The sequence below is a fragment of the Mustela nivalis genome (assembly GCF_964662115.1).
Source record: "Mustela nivalis genome assembly, chromosome: 15".
Classification (NCBI taxonomy): domain Eukaryota; kingdom Metazoa; phylum Chordata; class Mammalia; order Carnivora; family Mustelidae; genus Mustela; species Mustela nivalis.
In genome coordinates, this window is record NC_139034.1 from 15,180,826 (window position 1) to 15,197,697 (window position 16,872).

Here is a 16,872-nt window from a genome sequence, read left to right on the forward strand (position 1 = left end):
TGGCCATCTGTCAGAACTTTGAGGAGAGAGTTCCGGCATCAGGCAGGATGTTAGCTGTGTAAGGTCTTATTCATCTCTAAGATTCTGGGTTTCTGTGATGGGCCAAATCTGAAATGGTCCCACTAAGAACCACTGGTAGTCATGGCTGGAAACAGAGCACAAGTACATGAACTCACTGATCAGAATGTTTTTAAACAGATGGTATGTGAACCAGACAGCCATCTTGGACAAATCCGCCATGATGACCTTCTGTGACCCCAGCTCCCACTTTCTTTCCTTTTGTTTAACCACACCCTTAACTACACCCTCGGGGCATAATGTCTTTGATTTGCCCTGGAGATATGACTGTGACACATACCTATTCTTAAATATTCTCCTTCTGGGTGGCCCCTCAGCTATACTCCTGGCCTCTAGGACAACAAAAGCAGACCTTAAGGAATGTGGGGTTGAGGAGATCTGATGGTCTTCAGGGTGCCCAAGGCATGCTTCTGTCCCCAAGTCCCCTCTATAAACCATTTCTCAACAAGCTGAACTTGTCAGTTTTTTTCTCTGGTCTTATGGCACCTTTGGCCTTTTGAGGTCGTTTTATATATACCTCTCTTTCACAGAGTAGACAGACTCCTCTAGACAGATTAAAGCCCCTGCCTGTTTTTCAAGGATAATTCTAGAGAAGGGAACTTTCCCTACTGTAACAGTAAGGCCAGGGAGTATGACTGGCAAGGTCCTCATGAGATGTGCTCCTTCTGTGACAAATACAAATGAGAAGAGTCACTTGGTCACTGGTGACAGCTTCCATCAAAAATTCTAGGTGTGCCTGTGGAGAAAGAATGCTGAGATAGGCAAAGGGCAAAGAATAAATAGTCAAAGAGAAGAAGGAAATATGGACTCAATCCGAACAGAGTGCTTCTTCCAGGTGCTGTCTGTGAGAAATGGTCTGCCTTTCTCGTGCTATTTCAGTGCAAAGACTGAGGGAATACAGACACACAGAATAGTAATTCAAACTCACTGCTTCATGAGATTTCTTATTTATTTATTTATTTATTTATTTTAAAGATTTTATTTATTTATTTGACAGAGAGAGATTACAAGTAGGCAGAGAGGCAGGCACAGAGAGAGAGGAGGAAGCAGACTCCCTGCTGAGCAGAGAGCCCGATGCGGGACTCGATCCCAGGACCCTGAGATCATGACCTGAGCCGAAGGCAGCGGCTTAACCCACTGAGCCACCCAGGCGCCCGAGATTTCTTTTTTAAATAAAGCATTTATTTGGTTCAGTCTAAAATTTAATACATGGGCATATAACATTTGGTTCAAAAAAGTATTCTTTCCTTATTATACCAAGAAATCTTTGGGGTTGAGACAATATTCTTTTTTTGGGGGGGGGGGTGATATCCCTGTAGTTGTACATAGTATCTGGCACATTGTAAATGTTGCAATAAATATTTAGTATACTAATCGGAAATGTGTTTTTCTGATGGTAGCTAGGTTGAAGTATCTGGCCAAGAGACCAATGATTCCAGCTTCCTCTGGTCTTCTGTTGTCTTAGCAAAATCTTCCTCTGCTCTAGGTAGAGAATTACGCTCTGAAGCACTTGATTCCAACATATGGTCTTCTAGCACCTTCCATGGCCACCTCAGTTGACTTGCTCACTCATTCACTCAACGAATGTTTATTGAGCCCTGACTGTACCAGGCACCATGCTAGGGCTGGATTCCAGATAAACAGGGCTGAAAAGATACCTGCTTCCTGAAACTCTCCTCCTGAGCTAGTGGTTGGAGGCAGTAATAACATCAGGGGTTGAGTACCTAGTAACAATAGGTAATAGAAGGAAAATGTTTCTTTTTTAAATGACTGCTTGAGATATATTGACATAGCAAATGAAAGCAACTTTAAAAAGAACTCCATTCTAGAACCTCTGTGATTTGGCGTTTCTTTGATCCAGAAATATATCCAGGTAACAAGTCTAAATGCAAACAAACAGCTTGGCCAGGAAGACCGAACAATCCTAAGAGGATTTGATCCAAGCTTTGCCCACCTTTTTTAAGGCAGAAAAGTAAAATGATTACAATCAAACACCATTCACATTCGACTTGACCAAAGCCATTGTTATAAATAGAAATTGTTCTGACTATCAGATGTTTCGAGGATCCCTTTCTCTATACCTGCCACCTGCTTGCTCATCGGTGATTTCGAACGGGTCAGCAAGTAAAAAAGATCTGAAAAGGCCACGGCAACCACGCTATTGAAAATCTGAATGTAAATTGGGTCATCTTGTTACTAAAGGAGTTGGTTCTCCTCTCTTATCCTCAGACAAGAAGGGCAAAATGATGATAGAGAAATGGAAAGAAGAAAAGAGAGAGAGAGGGTAAAGGAGAGCAGATCCAGCGGAGCTCGAAGGCCAATTAAAACACAAAGGGCTGGGAACAAAAGGACACTGGACAAGAAAAGGAGGAAGCGAGAAATGAAGAAAAAGAGGAACTAAAATGTTTCAGAACCACTAAGCTCTAGTTTGAACTCGATGGAAAATAGGCATTTCCTTGCTGTTGACCTGCGGGGCCACTGCTGTCAGCTGCCTATGTTCCCAGGAAGTGTCCCCTGACGTTGGAGGCCAGCAGTGCATTCAATGTCACCAGCTGGATTCTTCCCAGAACATGGCGGACGTGGATGCCAGCGTAGCCTGAGGGTGGAGGAGACCCGAGTACAGGAGCAGATGGCAGAGACACACTCAGCATCTGCAACTCTTTAATCCCTCTGAGTTGTGTCCCTGGGAATTATTTTGTTTCCTCTTTCTCAATTAAGCAAGCAAGACATTTTCATATTACCTCATTGTCCCTACCTGCATAGGCTATTTTACAAAAAGGCAGCATTAACAATGAACTGGGCAAGGGCAAGGTCGGCCAAGTGCTGCTGACGCAGGAGCGCTGAAGACCCACAGGTTCTCGCCACAGGGGCCTGAAGGAGTCCAGGAGGGATGCCGGAGCCTTGTGCCTGCCTTCCGTAAATATTGTCAAGTGTGATATCATCGTGCTGGCCAACCGCGCCATGCTCCCGAGAGAAGGAGCGTGACAAGGATATGATTTTATTATTCATCACACGGCATTTGCTTCCCGTTGGAGAAGTCAGATGCAAACTGCCTGCGGGTTGTGATTTCACTCCGCTCCTCCCCGCTCCTGAGTTGGGGACTGGCAGCTTCGGTTCCTACATCTGAGAAATGAGTGCCTTCATGACCAGCCACTCTAACGCATCAGAGGAGAATGACGGAGCAGAGAAGGTTCGATAAGAACGGCTGTATTGCCCCAGTGATACTGGCCCAGAGGCGACAGTCCAGCCAGTGAGGTAGGTGGAAATCAGACCAACAATGGCCCTTGTCTCCACTGAGTCAGGATTCTCTCTAAGCAAGATACCGCTGAGCAACAGAATCAATAGCAGGAGAAACAAGATCAAACCATGCCTGGGTTTCAGTGCCCTGGGGAAATAACAAGGAGAAGGAAACTATTAAGACCATTCCGTCAACCCTACCATTCCTTTGAGGCATCTCTGCTTTAAATATTCCAGTCCATTTTGGAGAGTGGAGACAGATTAATCTGGCACTAAATGGACATTTAGTTGGATATAAGATGTGTAACAAGAGACGGATTTTCCCGAGGAAGCATGTGAGAGGGGAGCTCCTTTAACTCAACTCCCACCCTCTGGGCAGGCCCAGTACTCACCGTGCTGCTTCCATGACTGAGAAGAAGCTAGAATATGGTTCATAGCACGACAGGAACACATCAGAAGAAAGGAAGAACTGTCATCTGTGACTTGGAGGAATGATGCAAGACGGGGATTTTTTCCCCTATATATTGTCTTTAAATAAATCACAAACAAATGACACTGTAACTTCTCAGTACTAACCCCAGAGTGAGAAAACAAACCATTTTTCTCTTCTGGTCTTTCTTTTCTTCGTTTCACTCTTTGCAAGCTTTGGACAGCTGTCAGCCTCTCGCCCGTTTGCTCTGACACTTCACTGCAAAGCTTGAAAAATTGTCAGAGGTGTATCATATTCAAGGCGATCCAATCCAGTAATTTTTTAATTATTTGATCGGGTGCCTGAAGCAGGCTCAATGCTTCCCTGAGCACTATGGAGTTCAAGAAAAAGCAAAAACAAAACAAACAAACAAAAAACAACCTCTTTGCCCTTGTCCTGAAGGAGCTTCCCTACTTGTCACTGAGAAAGTTGTTATAAACTATAGCACAGGGGAATAATAATCCAGTGCTCAAACGCATGAAACATAGAATGACTATTGCTTCTCTAGTCTTGAAAAACATTCTTCACACTGATAAGTCTCCCTAACTGCCCTCTCCCTTTCTTTTTCATGGTCCCAGGTATCCCACTAGGTCCAGTGCCCCGCCAGTTGCCGGGATGTTTCCACCTCTGTTCTTAGCAACTGGGCTGGAGATAGGAAGTGTGTAACCAGCCTGCAAACATTTACTCCATTCCCCTACCACTGCAGCACCCAGTCCTGTCCCATCCTGTCCTCTATTAGGGGTGTGTGCAGACCTCTTCTCTCCCTCAAGGGTAAAGTTTCAGAAGGCTGACTTGTCTCAGCTTCTGCTCCCAGGTATAAGAACGTGGCTCATGGTTTCATTCTCACAAAACAAATCATTTGGTACAATGATAGGATGGACATGAGACGTTAAGGTCAGATTCAACCCTCTAGGAAATGCAAGCAACAAAAAGTATGAGCTATAGACCCAAAATAGGAATAAAAAGGCTAACGTGTTTTGAGTTAAGAGGGCTTTCCAGTGCATCTCTTACGTAAAGAGAATGTCAAAGGAGAATTTGGAGAAGAAAAATGAGGTCTTCAAAGATTTACTTTGGGATAACCGTGGCCTCCTGAGCTTTGGGACGATTTTGTTTATCCTCTGCCTGTCCAGAGCCAAAGCAACCCAGAAGCTGCATTGCTCATGAGAGCCAGATCTGAGATAATCTCCTAAATAACAGGCTTCTAAACTGTTCCCTAAAAGTCCCCCCCATTCCCTGGCCTGTGGTATGTCCTTGCAATGTGTTAGGGACCTGGGCCAACTCGTGCCTTCCCCCTATCAAGCACGTGAGGGCTTGCATTCCAGTGGAGCCTCAAGAGGGGTCAAAAAAATAGGTGCTTAGTAGCAGCAAGAGCCCCAGATCTGTTAAAGCTCTTATCCTCGAAAGTTGCTTTCTAGGTAAAGAGGCAGAAGCACCTTATGCCAGAAGAACCAGCTAGTCCAGGATATTCGGTCCACATCTCCTTCATAGAGTCTAGAACTTTTCTCCTACAACAGTCAAAATCCTGCCCTACTCTTATGGCCCAACCCCAATGCCACCACCTCGGAGATGCCATCGAAGCTGGAGAGCCACTGCCCCACACCTGTATCTCATTTAATCGGGCCCATTCCTAGCTTAATGATGCCCAGTCCTGGGTGAGTGCCTTAATGTTCAATTTGTCTTTGTGTTCCTCACAGTGCCAAACCCTGCTTGGCTGGAGGTGGTGCCGGGTACCTTTGACAGTCGCTTGAGTAGCGAGGATGCAACGCTCAGCATCACACTGTTTGGACCCATGCGTTCCTACAGCCGTTTTGCGCACCCCACCCCAACTTGTTGCTCTGCTCCTGAGTCTCCCCGACCTCTCGATTCTCTCCTGATATCTGGTTGACGTGATTGCTCTGCCCTCAGGTTGGCCCTGGTCCCAATATAATTTATTACTGGATGCCTATTTCATGGAGGGGAGGCATATATAAAGATCAAATAGAAACAGCCCCCCTCCCCGCTTAGATCCTGATCTGCCACCATCCGGCTCCTGGAAACTGCTCTAGGGTACAGAGCAGAGAGAAATCTGTCCTGTAAAGACAACGCCTTTCAGTCTGCACCGGCACACAAATCAAATGATGCAAATACGGCATTGAGGAGATGAGGAAGACATATGGCCGACAAAGATCTAGCAGCCGTTAGTGGACCACGCATGGAACATGAGTCAGCTATGGCTCGTAGCATGCTTTTAAGAGGTGTTAATGAGCTCCAGGTGAGCCACCTCTAAGGGCTTCTAATGGTGCCCAGAGGAAGGCTCCATTATGCAGCCCCAGACTGCCTTTCTCACCTCACAAATGCATGTCACTGGTCTCCAGGGACAGGTGAAAGGAAGTGATGGATAGACTAGACAAGGCTGCACTTCTGATAATTGAAAGCGGAAAGAAGGACAAGTCAGCTCTTGGCTAAAGTGTGCGTGGAACATGGGTCCCCCCTGGGGCTTCTTCTCAAGTCACCACCTGAGCTCAGTCTCCTGTCCCCCAGCTCTTTCCAACTGCTGTCCAAGAGGAGAAAGGCAGATCCCTCCATACCCTTGCCACTTCCCCTCCCCCAGCCTGCAGGCCTCACCCAGTGGTATCACAAAGGCTTAAGTAATCCCTGGGCCCTCTGGTAGGGCTTTCCAGCAAACAGGCCACCACTGACAGAAAGCAGCCCAAACAGCTGAAGGGTTAGAAAGTGAGGGCCGTCATACACTGTCAGCCCTGCAGGAAATGAGAGGGTAATAAATATTCAGCAGCTACACCTGCCCATCCCCAATGCAGCAAGGTCTTTAAAGAGCATGCTTACTTATCAATGGGTCTCTTTCTCCAGTGGGTCCCTAGCTACTTTGAGCTAAAACACTGATTGGCCAGGCTAAAGACAGGTTCAGGGCGCAGTGAGCCCAGGGGCCTGCAGAGGGAGAGGACCACCTCTCAGCCACCTGGCCTGAGAACACTGTGGAGTCACTTCGGGACTTAAAAAACAAAACAAAACAGACCAATTACATCAGAACTTCTAGAGTGAGGGGGTAGGGGGGAACTGGGGAATTAGGATTATTAAAGAAATGTTTTTACATTTTATTTGGAAAAAATTTCAAACTTATGGACAAGTTGCAAGAGTTAGACTAAAAATACCCATACGCCCTTTACATCTACTGTGAACATTTTAATCTATTTGCTTTATCATTTCTCTCTCTCTCCACACACACACACACACATACACACACACTTAAAATTTTTTTGTGGACTTTTGCCCCTAAATAACTTGATATGTACTTCCTAAGAATGGGGACATTCTTCCTTACAATTACAGTACCATTATTAACTTTAATAAATTTAACATTGTTACAATGCTTTTGCAATCGGTCTGTGTTTTCACACTCCAGGTGAATTCCACGTGCAGCTGTGTGTGAGAAGCAATGGCATCACCAAAACTACCCCCAGGATCTTGGTTCCCAGAGAAGAAGGCAAAAGAGGTTGGTGACCCGGATTAGGTTTTCCAGCTCACTGGGACATGGCAGAGCAAACGGACCCATGCACAAGTGAGGAGCAGAGGAAGTCTGGGTCTGTGTTGTCACTCTCAAAAGCCATGTTTCTGACCCTCCTCTCCCTTTTTTTCTTCCATCGGACAGCTCCATTTCCCCCTGAGGGACCTCTCCTGTGACCCAGGCTCATTTGATAAGTAGCAAGTGATTTGTTAACAATCCAACGTGGTGCAACAGCCCCTTGAGAAATGACCCTGAGCTTGGTTCAGACTGCTTTAGACTTTTGTAACCAGAGTGACTATTTCCTCTTCCTTGTAATTCACCCCCATAGCCCTTTATGATGGCTCTGTGGTGTCAACTTGACAAGGTCCCAGGGGGCCCAGATATTTAATTATTCGGGGTGTGTCTGTGAGGGTGTTTCTGGAAATTAACATTTGAATTGGTAGACTGAGTAAAGCAGATTGCCTTCCCAAATCCTCTAATCCAAAGAATGCCTAAGTAGAGCAAAAAGCTGTGTAAGGGAAAATTCACTGTCTGCCTGACTATCCTGAGTTGGGACATCAGCCCTCTCCTGCCTTCAGATCTGAACTTGAACTAGAACTAACATTAGCTCTCCTGGGCCTCCAGCTTGCAGACTGCAGATCTCGGGACTTGTCAGCCTCCATAACCACAGGAGCCAATTCTTTAAAATGAGTAAAATTCTTTAAAAAAATATATATATATATGATATATTTGGTTCTCTTTCTCTGGAGAACCCTGACTGATAGAGGAGTGAACTGGATTTTTCCAGAATAGAAAGGAATGGAAGAAAGTTAAAGAAGGAATCTCCAATTTGGAAGGCAGTAGTTGGATATTCAGAGATGGGATAGTGAGCTGTAGGTTCTTCAGGGAACTGACCCCCTCAGAAGTAAACCAGGAATCTGAGGCAGCACATCCTCAGGTGGGGATGGCTGTGGAGAGTTCGGCAGAGAGTGCCGTGGTCCATGGGTCCAGGTTAGGATCCCCTAGCGCTGAGCCTGGCCCAGGATGGATGGAGCTGCCGGGCAAGCAGAGAGCTTTTGAGGAACCACTCTGGCCTGGCTGGAAGCCAGATAGGTGTGTAGCTCCAACTAGAGCCAGAGGGCCAGGCAGGCAATGCAGGCCCAGCTCCATGCACAGCCTAGAAGACTTCTAAGAGATGTGGAAGGATGAAGTGTGGAGGCCGAGAAAAATTAAGGCCATCTCACCTCAGGTTTAGCCTTAGCATAAGTACAGCCATCTTAGCTCTGGCAGCCATCTCAGACCGCTGTGCCCAAGGGCTGAACTTTCCCCTACTTTTCTTTAGTTCTAAGGACCCCCACCCTGCTTTAGTAACAGGAACCCATAAATACCCCTGCCTTAACTAAGCTCGGGGTCCAAGTCCCTACTCCGCTGTGCCTGGTATACTTGGGCCCAAGCTTAAGCTTGTTAAAGAAACCCTCGTGTGATTGCATGGGTTTTGGCTTCTTGATGGTTTCTCAGACGCGAAAACTCAGGTACAACAGAAGCACCCTGGAATCTTCTATCCCTTTGGGAAGGGAAGGAGGCCAGATATCTATCTTTCCCTAAATGTGATGGAGCAATTGACATCTGAGCATATATATAGAGCCCAAATCCATCTCCTCATCCCAGCATTTCCCTGGGGGAGTGGTAGAGAAAAGTCCTTCTTCCTCATAATGTTCCTTCTGCTCCTTGAAGATGATTGGGAGTGTTTCACAGGCTGTGGTTCGCTGGGGGAAAAGGGAAGCTCTGAATCCTCTGAAATTGATTGTATTTGCAAATGGACATTTTTTTCTGTTGGGAAACTGATAAACTTGATCAGATCCTCAAAAGGGGCTAAACCTAAAAATAAAAAAATAAAAAAATAAAAATCACATGCCCAGGTAGTAGAATGACAAAGTTGTTTAGGGCAAATTGCTTGCCTTCCAGTCCACCCTCCCGGAATTGGTCAGTATTCGTTCAGTCAACCAGTATTCATGGCAGCCCTCCTACACTCAGGAGCTTAGCTCCTAGTAGAATACTCCACGAATAGTGGTTCCTACCCCTAGTCTTAGCTCTTACTGCATATAGGTCATGCTGCTTCCTCACACCTGGCCTGTTGCTGTCTCTCCATGCTAGGGTCTCAGTGCTTCTCCTTGCCAAGGCTGTGGAGCAAGAGCTGACTACAGGAGATAGAAATTTCCCAATCTTGTCCTGGCTCCACCTCCATTCATGAACGCCTTGAGACTTCTGTTAGAAATTACCCCGGTGAGATATCAGCCATGCTTCTTCGGCAAGGACTATTGCAGTCTGACTGGGATATTGGGAAGAACGGAGAATTCTCACCGGGTGAGGAGCGCATCTCTACAGCGACCCTGCAGCCTGGTGGAATGTGGGTGGAAGAACCTGGGATGGGATCAGGCCTCCCCAAAGTCCCACACCAGGTCACCTGGGTGGTGTCCCTCTCTTCCAGCAGCCCCTGTTTCTCTGTCCATCCACACCTTCTGCTCCACAGCCCCTCACTGCCCACCCACCACTCTTCCTTCATGCCTTCGCTGTGCTGTCAACCCTGCTCAGATGCCTTCCTTCCACTGTCAGCCCACACAAAGCCTGCTACCCTTTCTTTAAACGTTCACTCAGGCTCCACCTCCTCTGAGTCTCTGGCAATAGGACCTGTGTCTCTCTCTGACCTTTAGGCTTCCCAAATCTCCTCTCACCTATACACAGTCTTGTAGCTTCCCTTACTTTCAGAGCCTACATTTTATACTTAGTCACTTATTTTTCTTGTATTCTTTAAATGCTTCCAATGAGAAGGGCTCCCCTCCCTCAATGAAATGATTAACTTATAGGAGCATTTTCTTCTTTTATAATCGAGAGGGTTTTTTGTTTGTTTGTTTGCCTATCAGTATAAATATCTTGTGAACAGTATGTACGTCATTCATACTCCCAGCACTAGCATCCCCCAGCCATGGAGTTGTAATACTTTTCCAAACAACTACCTCCCTTGTTTTCCAGCTTAAATTTGGAGGAAAATTTTCCTTAAAAAGAGGCTACTAATAACCAGCATTTTCAAATGTTCACAAGTGGTTTACTCCAAGGTCCCACTAATTCACAATTTCAGTATGATGCATGTCATATACTTACAAGTCTCCAATTTGTTATGGCAAACTAATAAAGTTGTTGGAAAAGCATTACTGTACTTCTACAAAAGATATCACAGATAGCATTTGATTTTGACTGGGAGAGCCAAAATCAGGGAGCAGTTTTCTTCAAAAAGCAATTATATTTAAAAAGCTTGGATGGGGAAAAAAAAACAAGTAATTTCAAATGCTTGAGACATGTCAAATGCAAGATTGAGATCCCAAATTACCATTCAATTATGCTTCACATTATAAGTTTTAACAAATGCCCCCAACCCATCAGTTTATGGAATATTAGGTCAACACATCAAAGACTGTCAAGGACTGCCATGATTCAATAGCTTGCTATGTTTTAGTTTAACAGAAAAACAACCAACAAGGATGTAATTTCATCTCTTAAAAAGCTTTCACATTGGGCACCTGTGTGGCTCGTGGGTTAAAGCCTCTGCCTTCAGCTCAGGTCATGATCCCAGGGTTCTGGGATTGAATCCTACATCAGGCTCTCTGCTCAGCAGGAAGTCTGCTTCCCCCCCCCACCCCCACCTCTCTACCCGCCTCTCTGCCTATTTGTGATCTCTGTCAAATAAATAAATAAAATTTTAAAAAAACTTTCACACTTAGCTAAGTAGAAAAAAAAAAGGGAAGTGTAGGGGGAATAAAGCATGTGATCTTTAACTTTATGTATCAATTTGGCTAGGCTATAGTATCAAGTTATTTAATCAAACACTAATCCAGGTATTGGTTGCGAAGGTACTTTGTAGATATGGTTAATATCTATAATTAGTTCTCTTTAAGTAAAGTTGATTACCCTTGATAATGTGGGTGGCACCTCATCTAATCAGCTGAAGGCTTGAAAGCAAAAGCTAACATTTCCTGAAGGAAAAGAAATCTGTCTCAAGACAAAAGCATTAATTCCTGCTTGAGTTTCCAGTCTTCTGGTCTGCATTACAGACTTCTCACCTACCAGTCCCCATAATCACATGAACCAATTCCTTAAAATAAATTTCCTAACCATAAGAAATCTTCCTAAAACTCTGATTGATACAAGTTAGAATGTATCCCTCTATAGAACTACAAAAATATCTATACTTACAAAACAGCAAATAAAAATATTGCTCTAGAAGAGATTGTAACTGGCAGATTTAAGCTCTAACAACAGATCAATGATTACATTAAATGTAAAGGGTTTAAATACACCAATTAAAAGACAGATATTGGCTGAGTGGATTAATACACATGACCCAACCATATACTATCTATTCTAAGTTACTTGGAATATAACAATATAGGCAGGTTAAAGTAAACACAGAGAAAAGATATATTATGCAAACAATCAAAAGAAAGCAGGAATGACTATACTAATATACAAAGTAGACTTAAGAGCAAAAAAAAATTTCAGAAACAGGGAATATGATAACAAAAAACATTTATCTACCAAGAAAACATAACAATCTTTAATGTGTATGCACTAAACAACAGAGCTGCAAAACATACAAAGTAGTAACTGATGGACCTGAATCGCATAGTAGACAAATCCACAATTATAGTTAGAGACTTCAACATCTTTCTTGTAACAACTGATAAAGCAACTTGACATAGAATCAGCAGGGATGTATAAGAACTAACAACGTCATCAGCCAATAGGTGATGACATTTATAAAACACTTCACCCGACATCAGCACAATACACATTTATTGAAAATGCTTACAAAATATATACCAAGATAGACAATATTCTAGGTCATAATACAAATCTCAACGAATATAAAAGAAGTGAAATCATACAGAGTGTGTTCTTTGACCTCAATCAATGCAAATAGAAGTCAATAACAGAAAGATAATAGAAAGAAAGATAATAACTAAACCACACCCTTCTAAATAATCCATGAGTCAAAGAGGAAGCCTCAAAGAAAATTTAAAAATATATTGAACTAAATGAAATGAAAATAAAACTTATAAAAGTTTGTGGGACACAGATAAAGCAGTACTGAGAGGGAAACTTAGCACTAAATACATACTTTAGAAAAGAAGAATGTCTCAAATTAATAATCTAAACTTCTATTTCAAGAATCTAGGTAAAGAAGAGTAAAAGAAACCTAAAGCAGGCAGAAAAAAGAAAACAGTAAAAAGTAGAAATCAATGTTATAAAAAGAGAAGTAATGGAACAAATTGATAAAACAAAAAGTTAATTCTTTGAAAAGATCAATAAAATTGGTGAAACTGTAGCAAGAATAATAAAGAAAAACAGAAAAACAAGAGAATTTGCAAATTAATAATAACAGGAATAAACAAGGGATAGTGGTACAAACCTTGCAGATTTCAAAAAGATAAGACCTAAAAAGACCTAAATAAATCAAGATAAGGGAATACTACAAACAATTCTAAAGACACCAAAATTTGACAGCTTAGGTGAAATGGACCAGTTCCTTGAAAAAGACAAACTGTCACAACTCATTCAATATAAAATAATTTGCATAACCTTATAACTATTAAGAAAATTGAATTCATAGGTAAAATTTCCCCTCAAAAGAATATAAAGGTCCATATGCTTTCACTGAAGAATTCTACTGAACATTTAAAGAATTAGGCCCAATTCTACATAATATCTTCTAGAAATAGAACAAGGTGGAGGATTTTTCAATTAACTTTTTCAAGCTAATATTACTCTGATACCAAAACCAGACAAAAACAGTACTGAAAAAGAAAACAATAGATCAATATTCTTGGTGAATATAGAAGCAAAAACCCTTGCTGAAATATTTCAAATAGAATTCACTAATACAAGGTTGTCTGGTGGCTAAGGATCCTACTGTTGATTTCAGCTTGGGTCATGATCTCAAGGTTGTGAGGTCAGGCACTGCATTGGGCTCCACTGGACATGGAGTCTACTCAGGATTCTCTCTTTCCCTCTGTCCTTCTACCTACACCACTCGCACATGTGTGCTTTCTCTCTCTCTCTTTCAAAAAAGAAAGAAAGAAAGAAAGAAAGAAAGAAAGAAAGAAAGAAAGACAACAACAACAACAAAAAGAACTCAGTAATACATAAAAATAATTATATCCCATGACCAAGGGAGAGTGTGCTTGTCTGGTTCGATATTAAAAAAATCAATCAGTGTAATCTACCATAATAACAGGTTAGGAAATAAAAATCACATAATAATATCAGTCATTATAGATAAAGCATTTGATAAAATTCAGTATCCATTCATTTTTTAAAAAGACCTTAGAAAAATAGTAGTAAGGAGGAACTTCCTCAACTTGCAAAAGAGCATCTGAAGAAAACCTACAGCTAACATTATACTTGACAATGAGAGACTTATTAATAAGGAAACACAGAATGTTTTCCCCCTAAGATTGGGAACAAGGCAAGGAAAGGATGTCTGTTTTCATCTCTCTTATTCAGGATGCATTTAGTGTAGTATTGGAAGTTCTAGCCAGTACAATAAGATCAACACCCACCAAAAAAAGGGAAAAAAAAAGATGTAGATCAGAAAGGAAGAAGCATACTGTCCCTTTTTGCAGGTGGCATAAATGTCTACATAGAAAATTCCAAAAAATACATTTAAAAACTCCCTAGAACTCATAACTGAGCACAGTAAGGTTGGAAGATTGAAGATAGACTTAACAAGAATCAATTATATTTCTACACATTAGCGATGAATATATGCACACAAAACTTCAAAATATAATACCATTTGTAACCACTCAAAATATGAAATAGTTAAAAAATAGAACTAAATATCTTTAGAGTTTGTATGCTGAAACCTACACACACTGATGAAAGAAGTCAAATAAATCAAGAGACACATTACGCTCATGGGTTGGAAGACTCAACATAGTAAAGACATCAATTATCTTCAAATTGACATACAGGTCTAATGCAATTCCTTTCAAAAGCCTAGCAAAAGTTTTTATGGATATAAATGAGGGTTTTCTAAGATTTATAAAGGCATGCAAAGGAATTAGAATAGCTGAGACCATTTTGAAAAGGAAGAATACAGGAGCAAGAATCATCTACCCAAATTCAAGGCTTATTGTAAACATAATATTCAAGACTCTACATATTTATCAAAGAGATAATCACATAAATCAAATATAACAGAATAGACGACTCATAAATAGGCTCACCAAAATAGGTCCAACTGGATTTTCACAAAGATGCACAAGTAATTCAATGTAAAAAGATAGCATTTCCAACAAATGAAACAACTGGAAATCCATTGGTAACCAAGTAACTAACTTAATGAGTGAATGAGAGAGTAACATACATCTTACACCGTATACAAAAATTAATTCAAACTGGTCAAATAAGATGACACATTTGCATTGTTGATCTTTGCATTAAAAAACCTGGAAGGACAACATGAGAAACAGTGCTCTATGGAAACAGGCAGTGAAACGGTGAACAAGGTTATAGTTAGATGTGAAACTTCTCAATTTATAAAATTTTATTTTATTCTACTTAAGAATGTATTACTTATCTAAAAATTAAATTTAATTAAAATAATTTAAATTCAATTAAAAATTGTTCAAAATATTAGCTCAAAATAAATCGTAGGCTTCAATGTAAAGTGTAAAACTGTAAAACTTAAAAAAAAAAGAGGAACTCTTTGGCGGTCTAAAGCTAGGCAAAGATTTTTTAGACTTGACACCAAAAACACAATCCATAAAAGGAAAAATTGATAAACCTCACCAAAATTAAAAATTTTTGCTCTTTGAAAGGCTGTCAGAGGATGAAAAGATACAGTACACAGTGTGAGAAAATATTTGTAAATCACATATTGGAGAAAGATTTTTATATATCTAGAATATATAAGAAACACTCCAAACTCAATAATAAAGAAGTAAACAATCCAATTAGAACATGGGCAAAAGACCTGAAGAAATATCTTACCAAGAGATACAAATTGATTGATTAATCTATCTATCTCATCAATAATTAGGGAAGTGCAAATTAAAACTGCAGTGAAATATTACTAGATACATATCAGAATGGCTAAAATAAAAAACAATGACAACATCAAATTAGAATCAATCCAAATATCATTCAATGAGTGGATGATCAAAGTGTCTAGAATACTATTCAGTTATACATAAAAAAAGAACTATTTATAGAGTGAAAAAGCCAATTCTAAAAGTTTATGGATTGTATGATTCCATTTATATAACATTCTTGCAGTGACAAAATTATAGAAATGGAGAATGGATTGGTGGTTTCTAGGGGCTGGAAGGTTGGAGGGAATGGGAAGTGGGCGTAGCTATAAAAAAAACAACACCAGGGATCCTTGTGGTAATGGAACTGTTCTATATCTTGACTGTATTAATGTCAATATACTGCTTATAATATCATACTAACTGTCATATAGTTTTGCAAGATGTTTCTATTGGGGGAACTGAGTAAAGAATAAATGGAATTTCTCTGTCTTGTTTCTTATAACTCTGTGAATCTATAATTATCTCAAAATAAAAATTAATTTAAAAAATTGATAAGACTAAAAAAATAAAATAAAATAAAATAAAAAGGTGAAAAGAAAATTGATAAGACTGTCCAAATACTTTTTGTTTTGCTAGAGTTTTGCTCTGTAATATTGCTTGAGATAAGGATAGCATAGGCTGGGTATAGACATTGTTTTTATTAAATTGTAATTTCATTTTCACAGAGTTACTTATCTTCCTAAAATGTCCATATTTTAGCTTCATTCTTTGCATCTTTTTAAGGGGGCCTAATTAGTGAGTCTTTAATCCAATGAAATAAAAGATAAATATAGGAGATGCCATTTTAAAATATGTGTAGCTGCAGCAAGACTCCTTAGGGAATCAGCACTCAGAATGGACACTTCTGCTGGAGTTTTCCAAAGGGCTTCATGAGGTCTATAAATTAGGAGAACCAAAGGCAAGAATACTTGCTTGTGACACATAAGCCATATTTGTACCTTTTTATTTTTTTTTTAAGATTTTATTTATTTATTTGACAGAGATCACAAGTAGGCAGAGAGGAGGAAGCAGGCTCCCCGCTGAGCAGAGACCCCGATGCGGGGCTCGATCCCAGGACCCTGAGATCATGACCTGAGCCGAAGGCAGCAGCTCAACCCACTGAGCCACCCAGGCGCCCCTGTACCTTTTTATTTCTAACATCAATTTTCTAAAATGATTTTCTTTCTAACTTACCTTCTAACCTTAAGGGATATGACCTGAAATGGTCAAGAGGTAAGTGACCCAGAAAACCAAAAGAAATTTATTTGTTTGGCAGAAACAGAAGTCAACAGTCTTAGAGGGCATTAATCAAGTCACATCATTCCTGTGAGAACTATATATAGAACTTGCTTTCCTATGGTGTGTCCTAACTATTTGATATTACAGTGTGTTTGAAGCCCTACTATTCAACTGTATCAAGGGTGGGACGTTTTCCCTTCCATGTAACCTATGAATTATTGTATTTGAAGTTGGTCAGT

At 40.9% G+C, this 16,872-nt stretch overlaps 1 long non-coding RNA gene across 1 annotated transcript; it reads right to left on the minus strand.

Annotated features, from left to right (window-relative positions):
• Positions 1 to 1,238: 1,238 nt before the first annotated feature.
• Positions 1,239 to 3,868, minus strand: LOC309849068. The gene is made up of 2 exons (XR_014303465.1): positions 3,708 to 3,868; positions 1,239 to 1,802 (listed from the first exon to the last, which is right to left on the minus strand). It is a non-coding gene; the product is annotated as an uncharacterized lncRNA (long non-coding RNA).
• Between the last annotated feature and the right edge of the window lie 13,004 nt (positions 3,869 to 16,872).